The sequence below is a fragment of the Phascolarctos cinereus genome, unplaced genomic scaffold (assembly GCF_003287225.1).
Source record: "Phascolarctos cinereus isolate Bilbo 61053 unplaced genomic scaffold, phaCin_HiC Scaffold_4;HRSCAF=312, whole genome shotgun sequence".
NCBI lineage: Eukaryota > Metazoa > Chordata > Mammalia > Diprotodontia > Phascolarctidae > Phascolarctos > Phascolarctos cinereus.
The window spans coordinates 162,481,894-162,502,474 of record NW_027555847.1 but is presented as its reverse complement, the minus strand read 5'-3'; the positions used below and the strand labels follow the sequence as shown (position 1 = coordinate 162,502,474).

The window sequence follows — 20,581 nt, the reverse complement described above, 5'->3', positions numbered from 1 at the left end:
TAGTGCAGCCAGGTGAGAATTGAGGACACATCTGAGCTGAGTTCCCTCCTTAAAGGGAGATTTGGAGTTCCAGGTCTCACCCTCCAGGTGGCCCCTGAGGTACATAATACATCTAAAATTTTATAATTATGTCAATCATGAGGTTTTGAGCATCATGCTTGAGTATTTGGCTAATATAAAATAAGACTGATTCTACAGACAAGCAAAGATAAAAACTAAAGTTCACAGAACCAAGATTTTGCTAGTGATCACCATCACACATTTTTACTAGCTCTGGGTTGAAGTACCTAGTGGCTCAGGAACTTCTTAAACCTGACTTCAGACTGCCATGAGATCCCAGCTGTATGTTCACTCTCTCTCTCTCTCTCTCTCTCTCTCTCTCTCTCACACACACACACACACACACACACACACACACACAGAAGCCCATAGTCAATAAAAAAAAATCTTCTTCCGGATAAATGCCACATTTTACATTATTTCAATCAGTTTCAGATTTATTCATAGAGTCACTAAGCCACTGAGAGCCTTCTGAGGTCATTCTAATTTGAGGACAAGTGGTATCCACAGAAACTGTGAAGCCAGGTAAGGGAAGTAAGAAGAAAGGCCAGGAACCAAACCTCTCAAGAGTGAACTGGGGATTTGGAGACTAAGGAAATCTAGACCACTCATATTTGATTGGACACTCACCTAATGACTGAAATATAATTGGAAAAAAAATCATAGCCACAGAGGGAAGGAAAGGGAATAAAGCATTTATGTAGCACCTACTATGTGTCGAGTACTGTATTACATACTTTTTTTTACAAATGTTATCTCATTTGATCAGAAAAAAGTTTTATCTCATAAGCATTTTTGAGTCATTTTACATAGCCATCTTCTTTTTCCCTAGATAGACTATATGTCCTTTAGCTGAAAGAGATTATCATCATCTTCTGTGTACCCATCTCCTCCATCTTCCAAATACACACACACACACACACACACACACACACACACACACACACAACACACACACACACGGTGCTAGGAGAAAGCACCAGACATACAGTGCTCAATAGCAAGTGTTGATTGAGAACACAGAAGGCAAAGAAATGGGAATAAACTTACCACTGTTTCATCTGCACACTTACCAGAACTACTGAAATTTCATTTATTTATCCACCAGAAGAGTCAACTGGACCTTATTTTAAAGAATGACAATATATTAGATTTCTGACCTTGTGTTGGACTCTGAAATTGCCCAACTTGAGAAGTAAATAGTTCTTTGGATAATGTGAAAGGGGCCCACAGCTGCCTAAATTTGGCAGTTATCCCCAGGAAAAAAAAAATTTTAAAAAGGCTCAGATTCTTAAAATCTAGCCCCTGCTCAGGTTTCTTAAGAACCTAGCCAATAGCTCACAAATGTTCAGATTACTTAAGAGTCTGGCCAATATGATGGATGTTCTAATAACCTTGTCTTTGGCTGAAAGAAGGGTTGGGTTGAATTCTTTTGCACAGCACCCATGTGTTGTGATTTTGGGGTCCCAGCACCCCAGCACCCCTAAACCTCAACATTTTTGGAGCCTGTAAGGGGAAACTACCTAACCCCAAGTTCTTCTTCTCCAGCCAAGACTGGAAGGTATATAAGCCTCCCCCCCTTCTTTCTTGCCCTGCAGTTAGGGTTGCTCTCCAAGCACTTAGGAAGGCTTGGAGGTGCTTTTCAGGCAGACAGTTGTGAGGCTTTCTCAAACTTGGCCTGACACTCTCAGGCTCTTGGTCCACTGGGTCAGTTCGAGGCCATGGACTGGGTATATCTTCCACAGCACAGAAGACAAGAACAGATGCCCTATCCAGAAGCATAAGCTCAATTCTGTCAATTCTCTGGATGCTAGGGAATTGGGAAAACTGCAGGAGCTTTTGGGTTTCCTGAGGCTTACTTACTCCCTTCTCTCTAAAGCCCTGGATCCTCCTTCATGGAGGCTACAGGCAAAAGTTAGAACCACTAAAAACATCTTAGCATATTCTGGAGGTTTTGTGATGGGTCATTAAGGAGTTTTGAAACACCTCTGTACAATATGGTCACTCCCTTCCCTTGAGTCAAGAGGGTATCTGTTAACCCCTCTCACAGGACAAGAGAGTTTCACCCTTTCCCCCTTACCTTTGATTTCACCCTCCCCTACCTGGGGAAATGAAGGAGGTGGGAGGGGCAGCCCCTACAGCATGAGACCCACTGGCAATGGCCTTGGGCCCTAGGGCAACCTTTGCCTGGAAGCATCACCCAGGTTCAACACATCCTGCTCAAGGTAAAGAAGCTGGCTTCTGAACTTGGGTAAGCACACTTTTAAAGTTGTAGTTTTAACTGTTAATGATAAGATGTTGATTCTCTGCGTAAAGTAATTTGGAAATGCATTTAACAAAACTGAAGTCACCTGATTGGCAATGGGTTTGTTTCAAGTTTCAAGCTGGTGAACCTTTTATATCAGTTATGTAAAGCAACTTTTCATAATTTGGTTACCGATAAAATAATTTGGCTGTTGTAAGTTATTGTTTTAATGTGTAAACTTGCCAAAAAAGCTTGTTTGGGTTTTGTGATGCTGAGAATTTGCAATTATATAGAAATTATCTCTAACAATTGGATTTTTACACCAGGTCAAATGTGAATTTGAGATATAAATCCTGGAAAAGTTTTTCCTAAACTATGATTAATGAAACTGGCTGTCTGAGGTAAAAGCTCATCAGATTTTATTTTGAGTTGTCTGATGGACTACAGTAATCCATAGATAATCAATAATCTACCATCTGAGAGAAATGCCACAAACTACTCAGAGAATGTGACACTGGTAGGAAGTCAGCATTGGGAAAAGCTGGGAGAACAATTTTAGCCTTGGTCTAAGATGACATCCTCCTGGCCCAGTTTTCCAATTATGTTCCCTTGAAAAGGGATGTTACCCACTTGGCTATTCCTAAGTCTGCCTATGAGGTGAATTTGATACTGTATGGTTGGAAAACTGAATTACCTGAATCCAAACAGAGCTAAGGATGTTTTATCCTATCATATCTGGACCCTGCAGTCTTTTCTGTCAGATTTGTGTCTTCCAGACTACAGGTCATTCACCTATAGTTGGTAGCAAACAGCAGGTATCAGCCAATGTCCTTCCATTGTTCCCTGGATGCATTCTGTGCTGGGTTCTAGTCAACCTCCTCTTTGGAATCCCATCAATTGGCCTTTCATTGTAGTTAAATCCAATCTCCCAATTCTCTGTTACCCTTAGTCTAACCTAGCCCTCCATTGTTTTACCTCCCTATTGCCAAGGTCCACTTCCCACCCTTAATCCTAGCTAGGCTCCATTCTCCCTTGGCCATATGGTCCAAGTCCCTAGCATTCTATTACCTCCCAGTCCCAGCAGACTACTTGGCCAATCTTAGATTTCTCCCACAGTCTTCCTGTATATAAGGTCCATCTTGTCTCCATTAAGGTGCTCAGATTCTTAAAATCTAGTGACTGCTCAGATTTCTAAAGAACCTAGCCAACAGCTCACAAATGTTCAGATTCCTTAAGAGCCTGGCCAATATGACGTATGTTCTAATAAACCTTGTCTTTGGCTGGAAAAAAAAAAACAGTAGAAAGCACAACCCAGATCTAAGGGAAAAGTAAGTTCTGAGTTGGCTACATAGATTCTGAGGTATATTTTTAAGGGGAAGAGGGGAAGGAAGGGAATAAGCATTTAATAAGTACCTACTATGTGCTAGGCACTGTGCTAAGCACTTTACAAATACTATCTCATCTGATCCTCACAACAATCCTGTGAAGTAGGTGCTATTATTTATATCCATTTTACAGTTAAGGAAACTGAGGCAGTGACCTGCCATGGGTCACACAACTACTAAGTATCTAATATGGGATCTGAACTCAGGTCTTCCTAATACCAGACCCAGTGCTCTAGCCACTGCATCATCTAACTGTCTTCTTTTTTTTTTTAATAATGATAACAAAGTTGTTGGGTTCTAAGCTGTAAAGGAAACTCAGAATGTTCTTTAGATATTAGCAAATGGAATATTAGGAAGATTGCAAACCACCCCCTTAGTATTTATGATGGGGTAGTGGTGGTAGGAAAGTGGTATTGTGCATGATTAGTTGGCTAACATGAATATTTACAAGAAGAAGGACTATGAATCAGTGCATTGTCAGTGAGATGGGATTTGGCATGTGCTGTGACTAGGGGATGTAGTTCTGGTACCAAACCTTGGGGTATGTTTCAGGTCTTCAGATATAGCTCCTTGAATAGTTTGGGCAGAATTAATGTTAGGATTAAATGTAAGCTGACATGTTTACCTCCCTATTCAATAAACTCCATTGGCTCCCTATTACCTCCAAGATCAAATAAACAATCTTATTTGGACTTTGAATGTCCTTCAAAACCTGGCCCCCTTTTATCTTTCTAGTCTTACTCATTTCCATGTACTCTATGATTCAATGACACAGGTCTCCTTGCTGTTCCTGGCACAAGGACACTCCATGAATTTTCACTAGCTATCTCCCATGCCTATAATTCTTTCCCTCCTCATCTCTGCCACTTGGCTTCCATGGATCCCTTCAAATCCCAGTTAAAATCCCACCTTCTGTAAGGAGCCTTTCCTGACCCCTCCTAATGCCAGTGCCTTCCCTCTGGTATTATCTTCAATTTATCCTGTCTCTATCTTTTTGGGCACATGGTTATTTGCATGCTGTCTTCCCCGTTACACTTGAGGGCTGGGAATGTTTTGGGCTTTCTGTGTATCCCTAGTGCTTAGAACAGTGCCCAACACACAGTAGGAACTTGATAAATGCTTTTTGTTGACTTCAAGCTCTGAAACTAAACATAGGCTGAGTCCTAGTGCCAATTCCCATGGGGCAAGACCAGCATTATGGGAACTATAATGATGAAGCCCTGGCAGAATTTCTATATGGTTGACACAGTTCTGAGTCCCCAGTTATTTCTACATAGGAAAAAAGAGTGCCCAGGAGAAAACAAGGAAATCCCATGCCAGTATATATATGTGTATATCTATGAAACCTAGAATCAAATACCAGGTGCTTAATTTTTCAGGGCATTAGTTTTCTTACCCATCATATAAGGCTGGACTAATACAGAGGTTCTTAATCTTTATTGATGTCATGGACCCCTTCGGCACTCTGGTGAAGTCCATGGACCCTTTTTTAGAATCAGATTTTTAAATACGTAGGAATACAAAAACCTCCACCTCTACAGAAATATCGTTATCAAGACATTTCAAAAAACAAGTTGATCAATGACACACAAAGAAATTCTGGTCTCTAGGTGGTATCTAAGGTTCCTTCCCACTCAAAAAATGGGAAGGGAGAAAGACTCAGGCTAGATGTCAGTACTTGGGAAAGATAATAGAGTGCCTCACAGATATTCCATGTGTCAACAATCCATGTCTCAAGAGTGGTCAAGGAGGAAGTTCTTTCCATGTGGTCTCTATGGGAGTAGAAAGCATATCCCACATGAAAATTAGTACTCTTAGCTGAGAGACAAAATTAGCTGTTTCAAAATGGCTTTCCTACTCTGCCAGACTTTATGGAAGAGAAAAAGAGGTCTCTATCAGGCCATGAACACTGACTAGAACTTAACCACAATCGAACCCAGGATAAAATGCTACCATTTGACATATGGAGCTCACCAAGGGTTTTAGTTTCAAGTTAAAGAATGCCAACAGGCCAATGAATCATTATAGTCTAAAACAATGGTATCAAATGCAAATAGAGGAGACCATTAAAGCACACAGGACGATCCCTGGGAGTCACATATTGACTTAGTTTTACAATGTAATATTATCTCTATTTTATTGGGTTTTAATTATTTTGTTAAATATTTCCCAGTTACATTTTAACCTGTACAGTCACACTCGGAAGTGTTGGTGGCATGGTACTTCTGGTCCAAAGGACTTAAATGTCCACACAGCCAATTTCCTGCCTTCCAGTGGATGAATATGATTCCTCCCCTCCACAACACAATTATTTCAAACAAGTTGTTGGGACAGCTCTCAACATTCCTTCTCCCACCCATGCCTGTAATTCACTCCTTCAATCACTTCTATATCTTAGAATCCCAAGTTTCTTTCAAGGTTCGACTCGTGTCCTATTAGAAGCCTTTTACAATGGGTGTAATTGTTGGTACCCTCTCTCTCTCCTCAAATTATCATGTATTTGCTTTTAGAGCATGGCTCAATAAATAAAGAACTATCCTTGGAGTCAGGATAACCTGAGTTCAAGACTTACCTCAGATATTCATACCCTGAAAAAGTAAAATGACCCTTCAGTGCTCCAGGGAACTCTAAGTTGCAGAAGAGTTACTGATATGCAATAGTAAGAGGGATTTCTCTCACCATGGTGTCTCGCATGCCAATAAAATCACATACCTCCTCTCACCAAAAAACAAATAACAAAAAAAACCCCTTTATCTTTTTACATGTTGTATCTACTACACACACACACACACACACACACACACACACACACACACACTACAGAGCATAAGTTTCTAGAGGGTAGGAATTGCTTTTCATTTTGTCTTTGCGTCATCAACAACTAAACACAGTGATTTTCACATATTTGGCACTAAAGTAATGCTTTTTGGATTGAATTGGAAAGCTCCACTATGTCCTCTGAGCATTTGGTGAGGAACAATCTCTTTCTCACTCATGAAAGACTCAATCATCACCAGCCATTTAACTGGGTTACCTGGAGAGCACACAACCAATTTTAATATTCATCGCTTTGAGAGAAAACTGATTAGATATTTGACTTTACCTAGAAAAGCGAGTGCTCTGATTTTAATCTGAATAAACCCGCCTGGTGGGTGGGTGTTTTTCCCCCCTGGAGATATTGAAAAATTTAAATAGTAATTTAAAATTATAAAAAGACAAAAGACCTTATATTTGCAGGATGGCCTCTTCTCTCAGGGCCCATCTGAATTAGCAGAGGCAGCGAGTCCTAAAAATAACTAGGCAAGAGAGGTGTCCCATTCATGAGGGCTCACATTAGCACTTTGATCGTTTGCCCATCAAACTGTGCATTTCTGTATAGGAAAGGAAGAACAGCTTGTCTCCACAGTCTATTATAATTACCACTAAATGCTCTAGAAACTTGGCAGTTTTGAATTTCATAACACCCATGACTGACATTCCTAATTAATACTATTGTTTTTCTCCTCTGGCTGAATTTCCTGAATGCCAACATGCATAGCATACACTAAAAACAGACATTAAAGAAAATAACATCAATGTTAATCTCCAACACAAATATATCAAATGCCTCAGTGAAGTGTATAGAAAAGGACCGCATTCCTATAAATAATGGATTGTCAGTGCCTGATAATCTTTATCCTCCTACGCTAATAAGATGATAATCTTTCTCCTCCTGTGTCCTTGCTTTTGGATTTCTAAACTGTTTTCAGTAAAGGACATTTCTAGCATCTTTCTCTTGCCATACTTAAACTGGAAAATGAACATTTTATAAGAAAGCTCTAAAGGTACTTTGGAAATATCATTACCTGCCTATATCCATAGCAAGCTTTTGGTGAATACTAAAAAGATCAAATCAAGTGCCCTGTACACAAAAAAAGTACTGTTAACAAATGCTTGTTTTATTGAATTGAATTGAATTTCTACTTCTTCCTGGGTACTACTCATGTATATTTGGGACAAGAAAATTCAAAAGCTGATGGACTTGTTTCACTTTTATGAAGATGATGAAGTTATGAAAACATGTCTAAGTTTCAGAATACAAAGAACAAAGAATGCTGAGTTCATATTGGGTATAAAATACACATTTGCTGCTCAATAGATGAGAATAGACCCCCTACTGGGTGTGCAGGACTTTTGACCAATGTCAAGCTAGAAAACTAGTATGGGACTGGCAATGACTCTGAAAAGAGAACAAAGGACTTACAGGTAGTGTTTAGGACCATGGATAGTGTCAACATATAAAGAGAATTTGGCATTCCTCTTTGTCAAACCCCTGCTATACATCTATAACATTCTAATTTATTTTGTAGGTATTTCTATATCCCTCATCTTCCTTTTTGACTGTAGGGAAAGTGTCATTTATTGTCTCTTTAGTTCTATTTAAACAATGCCCTGTACATATATTGGTACTTTGGTATATCAGTAATCAAACTGAAGTAAATACTCCTCTCCTAAAGTATACATTACACTCTCTCCATGTTTTCTCATCCTACTCAACTCATGTCCATGTCCTTCCATAATCCTCCACAGTGAATCCAACCAATATGCTAGAGACTTTCCTTTAGATATCTTAACATTGTACTACCTGGGGGCAGCTAGGTGGCGCAGTGGCACTGGCCCTGGAGTCAGGAGGACCTGAGTTCAAATCCTACCTCAGACACATGACACTCAGTAGCTATGTGACTCTAGGCAAGTCACTTAGCCCCAATTGCCTCACCTAAAAAAATTGTACTACCTTTTGACTTTCCTTTGTCTTTGCAACATTTACAGAGTAGTTGATTAATCAATCTAAATTGAATTGAGCAGAAATGAACTGAATTGAATTGATCTTCTCCCAGGCTAGTAGTGAGACTGTTTCTGTGAACTGAAAAGAGTAATGTTGAAAACAGGAAGAAGTGGACACAAACACAAAAGATCCCAAAGCCCACAGTTAAACAAGACCCTCCATCTCCTGACTCTGGGTATTTGAACTGGCTGTCCCCCATGCTCAGAATACATTCCCTCCTCATCTGTCTCCATGATATTCTGGCTTCCTTTAAATGCTAGCTAAAATCTTAGCTTCCACATGAACCCTTTCCTGATGCCCCTTTAATGCTCAAGGCCTTCCAATTCTTGCTTCTTTCCAGTTTATCCTGTCTTTCTTATTTATACGTAGCTGCTTGCATGTTGTCTTCCCCACTATATTGTGAACCCCTTGAGAGAAGGTCTGGGGTTTTTTGTTTGTTTGCTTGTTTTGCCTTTCTTTGTATCACTACTACACTTGGCAGGTAGGAGGTGCTTGGTTAAATGTTTGTTCACTAACACTCAAAACTCCATCTAATATCTTTAGACAAGAGACAAATGGTTTGGAAATCATGTTGGAAGATTTTTAGGTCCATTTATAAAGGTTCTACACTAAAATTTTACTCTAATGACTCATGATGGCTCAGAGATTACACTGGGCATTTGAAGGTTATACCAGCAGAGAACATGTTTTGGCAGTTGTAGAATTGGAAAGGGTTCAAGTATGGGACCAATAAGGGACTGCATATCCTTTTTCTGAGGACCAGGTAGTTGGGTTCAGAAATTCCCTAAGATTGTCTGCTGGGATACGTGGGGGGGAGGGAAGTTGGCATAAGCAGTAGCTACAGTGACAAAATTATTACCCTTAAAGGACTAAAGTAATAAAAGGCCACAAAACAGAGTGAATTAGGATGGAAAACCCCTCCTGTCTCAAGCTCATCAGGCTTACAGCAGGCACAATTAATTCTTTAGAATTACAGTTGAGGTTAACTCACCTATCACTTCCCAAGAACTTCTTACCTTCTTGGCCATAGAGTTTTGATATGAGTTGGGGTGGAAAGATGATTTAGCCTAGATTTGGTTAAAGTTGATTCTACTAGTTCAAGGGCAGGATGAAATGTATATATTTATCACTAATTCTTTTTATAAGATCATTCTAATTGCCCCAGTGTTTTAGTATCACCTCTGGCTTCTTAAATTTCTAATCCAGCTTTTAAAAAAATAACTGTCATGTTTCAAAAACATCTCAGGCTTTCTTCCTTCTGACCACATGAAATCTGAGTATAAGGATATAATAATCCCCTATCATATTTATTATGCCTAGCCAAAGTAGTGAGACAACTTTAACTTTGTATTTATTTGAGAGAACCTGTTTCAAAGGATGATGATGTTATGGTTGATTGTCTGGCTTATAGATTGAAGTCTCGGTTGGTTAAATGCCATGTTTCTAAAAATATACTATTGAGAAGTCAGCCAGCACAACATCTGTGCTTACTGAACAGTTCCAGAGGCAGATGCCTACATTCTATACTGGGAGATCTTTGCCCTGGGCAGTTTCATCGCATAAATGAACTAACCCTCAAATAATTGGAAAACCCAATCAGAGACAATCTCCCCCTCCCCATTCACCAACCAGGAAGAGTAACTGAGGCATCTTTTCTTTTATATATATATATATATATATATATATATATATATACTATTTTGGAACCCTCCAGCCACAAAAGAGCCTTAATTTTTCAAAGAATTATTTTCCCTTTGGTTCTAAGATGAAGTTTGATAATGATTCAATCCATTACAAGGTCATTCTCCTCTCAGGAGGGAATAGAGTTTCACTATAGCTATGGGAATGGCTATTACCCAATTCAGAACCTTACTTAGCTCTGTCTACCTCTCCACAGAAGTACAAAAAGCTTTTCATATTTCTTTAAGCAGCAACACAGAAGGGAAGATAAATTTTCTTAAGAGACATTTGGAAAATAAGATTCTGTTCAGCCACGGGATCAAGGTGGTCGTTCATTTCCAGTGGGTGGATATGGCAGCCCCTAGACCCATTGTCCCACCTGTGGTTACTCAATTTAAGGAGCTGCAACTCTCCCTTCTGTCTCTCTTTTCCATTCTGACAACTCTCCCTGCTACATGGCATTTAAATCTCCATTCAGAGACTGAGGCCTGAGGTCTTATATTTCTTTCTTTGGACAAATCCATGCCCTTCAACTTTCTACTTGCCACACAGGGTCTTGGTAAGAAACTGACCAGACAACAATGCTATAGCATTATGTGGGTCTCTCTTAAGCACATGCCTTCCATTCGCCACTAAATATTAAGAAAAACTGACATTTCTTGAATATTTCTCTTGTAGAATTCTGACAGGCTTGACCCGATGGCCAGTTAGATGGCTGAGACCTTATTATCCTTTTCACCTTTTGACATTTTCCTCAGCTCTGTTTCTCTTTTGACATTGCCATGTCCGTGGTTCCTTTTTGAAGAATCTTCTGTAAAACTCAAGCTGGCTGGCACTCATCTCTCTCTTCCTTCCTTTTTCCTTCCCTCTCTCCACTGGCATAGGCCATAGGCATGATTCCAGTAGATGCATGGACAAAAAGTACTGAAGCCATGAGTACCAAGAAATAAGCGAAGTGGCTGACTAGGAAGAAGTCTCAGGGATGACAGCTGTGTATAGAGGGCCTGGAAATCAGGGCAGTAGATTTCTGAGCACAGGTCTTGCAAGGAGAACAAATATGGGACAAACAACCATCTCATGCGATTGAATGTCCATTCATGTGGATCATCTATCCATTCATTCACTCTGTGGATATTTATTGAGTCCCTGTTATAGACAGTGTAGGAGATTTAAAGGATTAATAGCACATTTCTGCCCTCAAAGAGTTTACTATCTAATTTCTAAAACATGTACATGAATACAAGGTATAATATGGCATTATGGTAAGAGAAATACAAAATGTTATGTTAATTCTGAGGAAAGAGACACTCCCCAATGGAGAAATCAGGGAAGAATTCATATAGCAAATTATTTTTAAGCTGAGCTTGATGCACAGAAATGTTATAGATAGTGCATAGAGTTTCAGGCTTGGAGTGAGGAAGACCTAAGTTCAAATTCAGCCTCAAACACTTACTAACTGTGTGACCCTGGGCAGGTCATTTAATCCAGCTTGCTTCAGTTTCCTCATCTATAAATGAGCTAGAAAAGGAAATGGTAAACCACTCCAGTATCTTTGCCAGTAAAAACCCAAAATGGGGTCAGAAAGAGTTGGACATGACTAAAATGACTGGGTAGCAGGGAGAAGGGATGTGATAGCCTATAACTGTACAAGCCTATTTTAGAGAAGTTAGGTACAGTTAGTCTCAGATCTGATATTGGTCATTCTGAAAGTAGAGATGGATGTGAAAACAAGTTGTTGAGGGAACATGAAAGGGCAATTAACATTTTGATGAAAGTACATTCTGATGAATAAGACTACAGTATGTTTGGAAAGTGAGTTTATGGTGTGAATGCTTGGGGAAGGGGAAAGGAGAGAGCGAAAGAGAAAAGAGAAAGACAGAGTGTGTGTCAGTGCACACAAGGTAAAGTGCTACGGATCTATCGATTTGTAATAAAACCTGGTCTGAGATAGACTGTGGGTAGGATCAAGGTAGAGAACTAGATCCTGCTGTATTCCTCTCACCCAGCCCCCAATTGCTGTGATGCCAGGGGAGAGAAGAACCGTGATTAAAGGCTAATAAAGTCAGATTTTTTTTCATAAAATGCATGTAAATTATGGGTTTCTGAGCATCTATTAGTTCTGTTTCAGAGAGAGAGAGAGAGAGAGTAGGAAAAGAGGTTGTGACCTGAGATGACAGTAGAGATGAAGTTAGAGAAAGATATTCCAGGCAGTGGGATATTCATAAGCAAAGGTGTGGAAGTAGGAAAGCATAGGTAGCGTTTGGGCAACAACAAATTACCCAGTGTGGTTGAAACAAAGTGTATATGAAGGGGACTAGAGTAAATTAAGTCAGGAAAGAGACTGCAGCACAGTTGTAAAAGCCCCAGAAGTTCAGGCAAAGGATTTAAATTTTAGTCAGTAGGCAACCAGGAACAAAGGCTTTTGAGCAAAGGGAGGCGAGGGTGAAATGATCAGAGTTCTCCATTAGGAAGATTAATGTGGTAGCAGTTAACTATGACATTAGTTCACTTAAATGGACTTCCCAGACTTCCTTTTCAATGATATTAAAGTGGCTGTAGAAGCCAACTGGACATTTTATTTTCTTTTTATCAACTGCCACCCACAGGGCAGGCGACTTGGCTTGAGCTAAAGCAGCGAGGCACCCTATGGGCAAAAGAAGAGGTGATGTGTGCCAGGCAAATCAAACCACCACTATCACTCTGACTACTATTTCTACTCAAATCATGATGGAAACCACCAAGTCTGTTGTACACAAGAGCCCAAGGGAAAATACCATTACCAGGCCCCTAACCTTGCTTCCTGCAAGGCTCCCGAAGCTATCATCCAGGCAAGGCATCAAATCTTGAGGAAATACAACCTGGCAAGTGCCTCTATATGAACTACTGCCCTGCCTTCTCACTAGCCACAGTTAATGAATACCTGGAAAAGGAAGTTCTGGCCACAAAATCCTTGGTACCACCAAATGGTTCAATATCACAAAAAGATATATTTTTTTCATGAAAAATCATGACATTTATAAAAATAAGAATTATGATCTGCTTGATAGTTGCACCCTAAGAACCACAGGGCCTTTCTATCATACCTGAAATTGAAACCTTCTTTGTCTGGTGTGTCCTCCTACTAGAATGTGAGGTCCTTGAGAGCAGAAATCAACTTGCTTTTTATTTTGTATCCCCAGCATGTAGCAAAGTGCTTTTCACATTGAAAGCACTTAGTAAGCACTTTTTCACTCACTCATTCATTCATTCATTCATTCAAGCGGCATCAGGGTCTACCAGCTGCATCATTCTCTCCAATCAGAGGGAGGTAGGAGTCCCAGGCTTCACTGCTTATAGGCTTGAATATGACTCATTTTGGTCCTTGTTAGCCTCGGTTGTTTGCAAAGGAATGTCCTGAAGAAGAACTAGAAACTGGTCAAATTCAGAAAGCCCTAAAGCCTGAGTCCTGGATTAGGGACACAATGAGACAAGGAATCTGAATTATTGAAAAGCCACCAAGTTTAGATCTAGTCTATGTGAATTCAGAGCTTTAGCTCTTGACACATGGGTTCCATTGTGTATTTATGTATTAGCTACATAAAAAAGTAGGGAAGAGATAGATGAGCAGAAAGACATATACACCAAGAGAAGGCATCAATAAGACAGACATAGGAGCAGAAGGGAAGGATGCTTGTCTTTTTTTTTTTTTGCTTGTCTTTTTATAGCCACCAGACCTTGTGAACAGCTAAAATTATACTTCTCATTTACTCCAGGGAATATCCTCGTATCTAGGACTTCCTGAACACTGAGGCAACAAGATGTAACAGAAAGGACACTGGATTCATCTGAAGGGTCTATTTCCACTCCTGTTTCTACTATGGACTTACTACTTACATAACTTAGGTAAGTCATTACCTTTTCTGGACCTCAATTTCCTTATCTTGAAACATAAAATTAGTTGAATGAGATGGCCTTTAAGGATCCTTTCAGCTCTAAGTCATAGGATCATAGGGTCACAGAATGAGAGCTACAAGGAGCTTCTTCATTTTACAGATGAGGAACTGAGATGAAGAGGAATTAAGTGACTTGAGCAGGGTCACACAGGTAATAGTATCTAAGGAGAGATTTGAACCCATGTCTTTCTCACTCCAAGTCCAAAACACTATCCACTATGTCATGCTGTCTGTCTGGCCCCATGACCCAATGACTTGGAGACAAGGCAGTTGCTTTGAACTAAAATGTAAGCTTTAGACTAAATAACTACTCACAGGGTCCCTGAGGCATCTCTTCCTCCTATGTTATCCTTACTTACATTTTAGTGACTAACCTTCAATGAATATATGCCAGTAGAAAATCAAGCATCTCTAGTATGATAGAAGAACTAGGGCATGGGTTTTTTAATGAATAATCCAAAATTAACTCATAGCTCAGAATCAAAGAATTTCAGAAATGGAAGTATCCAACTAGTCTAACCCATACTTGAAAAGAGAATTCCTTATAGAAAATATTCAATGAGTAGTTCACTTCAAAAAGAGAAGAAGAAAAAAAAGATCGTACAATGCATTGCAAAAGTGATTTCATTTTCTACTTGATTAGATTGTAAGCTCCTTGGACAGGAATTTGGGGCATCTCCCAGGGCTGTTACCCCCACAGCTCCTCATATCATATTTTGAACATAAGAATTGCTTAAGACCTGTTCTTCTGAAATCTGTTTTTTTTCCCACTCATTTCATGTTGTTGTTTAGTTGTTTTTCAGCCATGTCCTATTCTTTATGATTCCTTTTAGGCTTTTCTCAGGGAAGAAAAATAAAGCGGTTAGCCATTTACTTCTCCAGTTCATTTTACAGATGAGGAAACTGAGGTAAACAGGGTTAAGTAACTTGACCAGGGTCATCTAGCTAGTGTCTGAAGCCAGATTTGAACTCAAGAAGATGAGTCTTCCTGACTCCTATCCACTGCATCATATAGCTGCCCAATAAAATATATTTGTCACATCTGACCCAGGAAGACCCAAATTTTAGGGCTAAGAGGAAGGGGAGGCTTAAAAATCATTCCCAAGCCCTTCTCTGTACACATGAGGAGTGATATGACCTGCCCAAGGTCACACAGGCTTTTCATGGTAGAGTTCCATTCTCTTACCCCTGAACCACATGACTTCTAAGGGAAAGCACTCTTAAATGCTGTGCTTTAAATTAGTGTGCATTCCCAATCTGCAGCTCATCTTGAAGCTTTTAATACTAATTTGGCTTGGAGAAGGGGGGGAAAAAGCCTCTCCATTTTTCTTCTACTGTATTATCTCACAAGGAGATTGGCAGGCATGAGACAAACTGCATATTGGAAATCACAATCTCTCTGTTCCACTGGGCCATGTTACAGAATGTCGCTGAGCTCAGCGCTAATTAAATACGGGGCTTACTTCCCCATCACAGTTTGCAAGCCATATGCAAGCCACTTATTACATGACTCCTTCTTCTTTGACATGTTAGCAATTCAATTTCCATTTCAGTGTGTTACAGCTGCAGTAATGACCCAAGCCGGCTCTGAATCTTTTTTCCCCTACAATGGGATTCTATAACTGAAGCTCCCACCTTCCTTAGCACTCCCTGCTCACCTTGGTCTCTCAACCTCCTGAGGCGCAGCAGGTATCTTAAAGGATCATTCACAGCACAATTTATGGATCTGTTTGCTTTATCAGCTTAAGTCTAAAGTAGTTATTTTAAGCACCTCATCTCAATGGTGAATATAAAAAATAATGAAGCATGTGGGGGGGGAATGTCAAAATTATCTGAACATAGCAAACTAGGGTAATAAATTTTATTTCTCTTTGAGAGATGATGAAAACACCCAACTGGAATTGCCCCTGTGTGATTTAATGAACCAAAGGGGAAAAAAAATCCATGCTACACAAGTAGGTGCTCATTACTCACTTGGAGATAGGGCTCCATGGAACAGAAATGAAAGCTTCCTTTGGAGGGTCAGAATCCCCCTGGTGGGTTGTGATTGGGTAGTCATGCTACCCTGTCATCAACTTCAATCACATCCACCTGTGAGGCCTTACAGTGGGAGGTGACAGATGAGCACAAGCCATGCTGATAACCACTACTTTCCAGAGGCAAAGTACATGCAAAAATATTCTTCTCACTACTGGTCATTTGAAAAGATTGTTTAGCTATGCACCATCCCAGTAACTGGGACTCTTAGCCATCAAAATTCTCAGATCACTTTTTCTTGGGACATCCATAGGGCTCCTAGAACCCCTTCTCTCAGCAGGCACAAAGGGGACAGGTATATCAGGACCTTTTGGGGAACCAATAAGGCAAGTGGTCGAGTGTCCAAATGCTAAGGTTAGGCTGCAGAGGAGGCACTAAGAAACATTTAAGGCCATTGTACTGTTGATCCACCTCTGTTGTCTTACCCTACGCCAGTGTCTAAGTCTAAATGTTGATGCTTCCATTGCACCTCCTTACTTTCATCCAGTTTTGGTGGTTGGCTAAGCAAACTACACCCTCTTTTTCCTGTTCTCGACCCTGGCTTGCCAGTTGGATCTGGATTTCTTGTACTCCTGACCTCATTTTGGATTTCCCATGCTGTATTCCCCCAAGTCTCAGTATTTCTAACCTCTGATGAACCTTTCCCAACTTTTGATTTTTCCCTTTGCTTGAATTTTTGCAACGAAATGTACCCTAATTTCAATTAAGCTCAATGTAGTTACCAAACAAAAAGGCCTGAATTGATACACAAATTGAAAATAAAGGATGTGTGATAATCATTATATATTTAAAAGGAATTGCAAGTTGTATATAATAGATTTGCAGTTTCATGTGCAGTTATCTTTTACTTTATACTATGCTACAGAAATGCTTGTTTTAATCCATACATTAAAAACAAAATAAGTTTTAAAAAAAGCATTTCAGACAGGGCCACTGAGAAACTGTTATTTCCTTATTTATATTTAATTTTTGCATACTGACTCTTCATTTTGACTGTGTCCATCTTGATGGCAGGGACAGATTTTTGCCTTTCTTTGTATCCTCAGCATTTAGCACAATGCCTAGCACATAGTAGGTACTTATTAACTAACTAACTAAACTGAAAGAGTGTATATAGTTTAACTAGATCTCCCTTTAGTCTGGAAATTTGGGAGAACTCACAGTCAATCTATAGGCTGGCTTTTATGATCATGACTATTTTTCCAAAAATTATCTTTAAATCCAATTTCCTTATTAGTTCAGCAATTTAAGGTAAAGACATGATCAGGTCATATCTTCAGAACCAAGCTCTTCTTTTAGGCATTTAAAGCCATTTACAATATGGCCCCAAACTACCTTTCCAAGTTTGTTTTACCTTGCTCTGTTTCTTGCATTCCAGTTTCTAGTCACATCAGCCTATGTGGTGGTCCTGTACAGGATGTCCCAGCTGCCACCTCTGTGTCTTTTTATGGCTTCCCCCAGGAATGGCAGGGATGGCACCCCTTCTTTGCTTCTGCCTTGAAGAATTTCTATCTTCCTTCAAAGCTTAGCTTACGTGCTTCCTCCTGTGGATTCTCCTAGATGCTGGTGCCCTACCACCTTTGAAATTGCTTTGTGTCTACCTTGTGTATATCTTACACTGCATATTCTACATACACCATCATCACCCCTCAATAGAATGTAAGCTCCTTGAGGGAAGGGACTGTTTAATTTTCATCTCAGACTCCTCAGTGCCTAGCACAATGCCTGGCCCACACTAGGCGTTGATAAATGCTTTTTCGATGAATGAATGAATTTCTCAAGGAGATATGTTTCCTAGAAGGAGATTATTTAATGGTTTTCTGACACTGCGGGCATCTCCTATACCCTCTCCGATTACTTTAGCCTCAAGTCAGGACTAAAAACAGAATTTTGATTTGCCTAGGAACTGATTACATTCAGATGCTTCCTAATGTGTTAGGGTCTGAGTTTCTTCCTACTATGTCTAAGTAAGGGCTGCAGCAGCTAAAAGAGAGAAAAAGGATCCAGGTCTATGTCTGCTAACAGTTGGCGTAGAAAGGAGACCATCCTTTGCTTTTCTTCTGTCACCTTTTCTAATAAGTTAAATGTCCATATGGTTCTGTATTTGGTTCAGGAAGAGCATGCTCTTGTCCAAACTTGGCCCCTTGATCGATGATGCACAGTCCAGCTATGGTTAGGAGTCAGTTAGAGGGCAAACGTTCTTCACGAACAGCAGAATAGAAAGAACACTAACTCTAGATTTGGAGCACCTGGGTTCAAATACCACCTTTGATATTTACTACCTGTATGACCTTGGCAAAGTCATTTAATCTCATTGGTCCTAATTTATCAAATTAGGGGGTTAGGCTAAAAAGCCTCTGAGGTGTCTTCCAGCTCTTTTGTGTATCTACAGAGGCAGCTGGTGACACAGTTGACAGAGCGGCTTCCAGGAGTCAGGAAGACATGAGTTCAAATATGGCTTCAAACACATACTATCTTTATGACACTAGGCAAGTCACATAACCTCTGTCCAATTCAGATTCCTCAACTGTAAAGTGAGGATAATAATAGCAATTACCTCCCAGGGTTGTTATGAAGATGAAAGGAAATAATATTTGTAAAAGTGCTTGGTAAAGTGCCTGGCACATAGTAGGTACTTTATAAATACTCAATCCTTCCCCTTCCCCCATAGTTCTAGGAACTCATTCACCAAGTATCTATATGCAGGGACATGTGATAGTGCAATGTTAGTGTTTTCACCCCTTTTGCGTTCTTTTTGAGACATATTACATTGATTTTAGGTTGGGACCTGCCAAGATAAATGTTATAGCAGAACAGAAATGCCATGTTAAAAGCCTACCCATCCCCTGCTTGTTGTCTTGACTCCCAACCCAAGAACTGATCCAAGAAAGATTTTACTTCTGTCCACCCCATTTCTTACTTTCATCCCATTAACCCAATTCACACTGAATGGATAAATGAAAAAGGACTTAGTAAGCACTGAGTGAGTGCCAAACACTCTGCTAAGTGCTGGAGAAATAAACAGAAAAAGTGAGATACTCTTTGCTCTCAAGAAATTCACATTCCAATTGGTAGAGTCAAAACACAAAAGAAAGTTTGGCTGGAGGTTGAATGTAAAAGTCCAGAAGGCCTAACGCTTTGGCAGTGTGTCTGAAGGCAAGGCCCAGAGATCCTTAGGCTACCCAAATAGATCAGATAGCAAGGCCAAAAGACTTCAGAGCATAAAGACATGGCACATTACAAGACCTGGGGGATCATAGGAAGCAGGGCAGATAATAAGGTCTGATGGCCCTCCATCTCATCAGAAAGAATAAAAGAGTTGAATTCCATCCCATCTAAGCCATATGGAGCAGTAAAGCAGACAAGGTAAAGGGGGCGGACTCCCCCCATGATGGTGGGTCTTTCCACTGCTTGGCTTTCCCAGACGGGTACTGAGAAGGACCCATCTAAAAGTTGGTCAAAGCTTCCTAACCAAATCCCCTTCTTCCAATATCTCCCTAATCTTTCATCCGCATAGCTGCCAGTACCCTCCCTCCCTCCACTAAGGAGACTGTAAAAAGACCGTAAACTCTTTGGTCATAGGGGCTGTGTCCTGTTTTATATTTTTATTTCTAGCATCTTTCACAGTTCCTTGCATAGACTTCAGGAATAGTCAGTTTCTTGCACATAGAAGGTGTTTAATAAGCATTTACTAACGTTAACTAAAATATTTGTTAAACAACGTCTATGATGTGCTGGCATCATGTTGGGGAATAAAGGCTATTACACTATAGGCCTAAAAAGACACAGATTAAGAACAATGCAGACTGATTTAGGAATAGGTGCAATAAGAGTGATCCAGTAACAGGAAAGATGAACACTGACTTGGTCAGGCAGAGAAGGCCTATGGAACATATGGCGTGTATGTCTCTCTCTCTCTCTCTCTCTCTCTCTCAGGCAATTGGGGTTAAGTGACTTGCCCAGGGTCACACAGCTAATAAGCGTCAAGTGTTTGGTCTGAGGCCAGATTTGAACTCAGGTTCTCCTGACGTCAGAGCCAGTGCTCTATCCACTGCGCCACCTAGCTGCCCTGGCATGTATGTCTCTTAAGCAGTGCTTAGATTGTGGAGTTGCAAGTAAGGGTAAGGCCTAGGTGAGATGGTCTCAACTCCATAAAGAATCCCTGGCCAGGATTTATCATGGAGGACACTGTGTATGAAAGGAGCAGATGGAAGACAATCTAATTCCTCCTTCCTGGAAGGCTTGAAGAATGGGTACAAGAAATGATACATTTTGCTGAGTGCAAAGACGGCAGCAAAGGAGACTCATTTATTCCTCCTACAATTACAATCGCACCCATTTTGGAAAACACTGGCAAAGAGTTAAGTGTGCCATTCATCACAGCTCCCTGCCATCTTTCTATCTTCAAACCTTTTCC

General features: G+C 40.2%; 1 non-coding gene across 1 annotated transcript in view; it reads right to left on the bottom strand.

Annotated features, from left to right (window-relative positions):
• The window catches only part of LOC110203190 (uncharacterized), a 531,275-nt gene that overhangs the window by 289,495 nt on the left and 221,199 nt on the right, over positions 1-20,581 (bottom strand). The gene's annotated exons all lie outside the window — the stretch shown is intronic.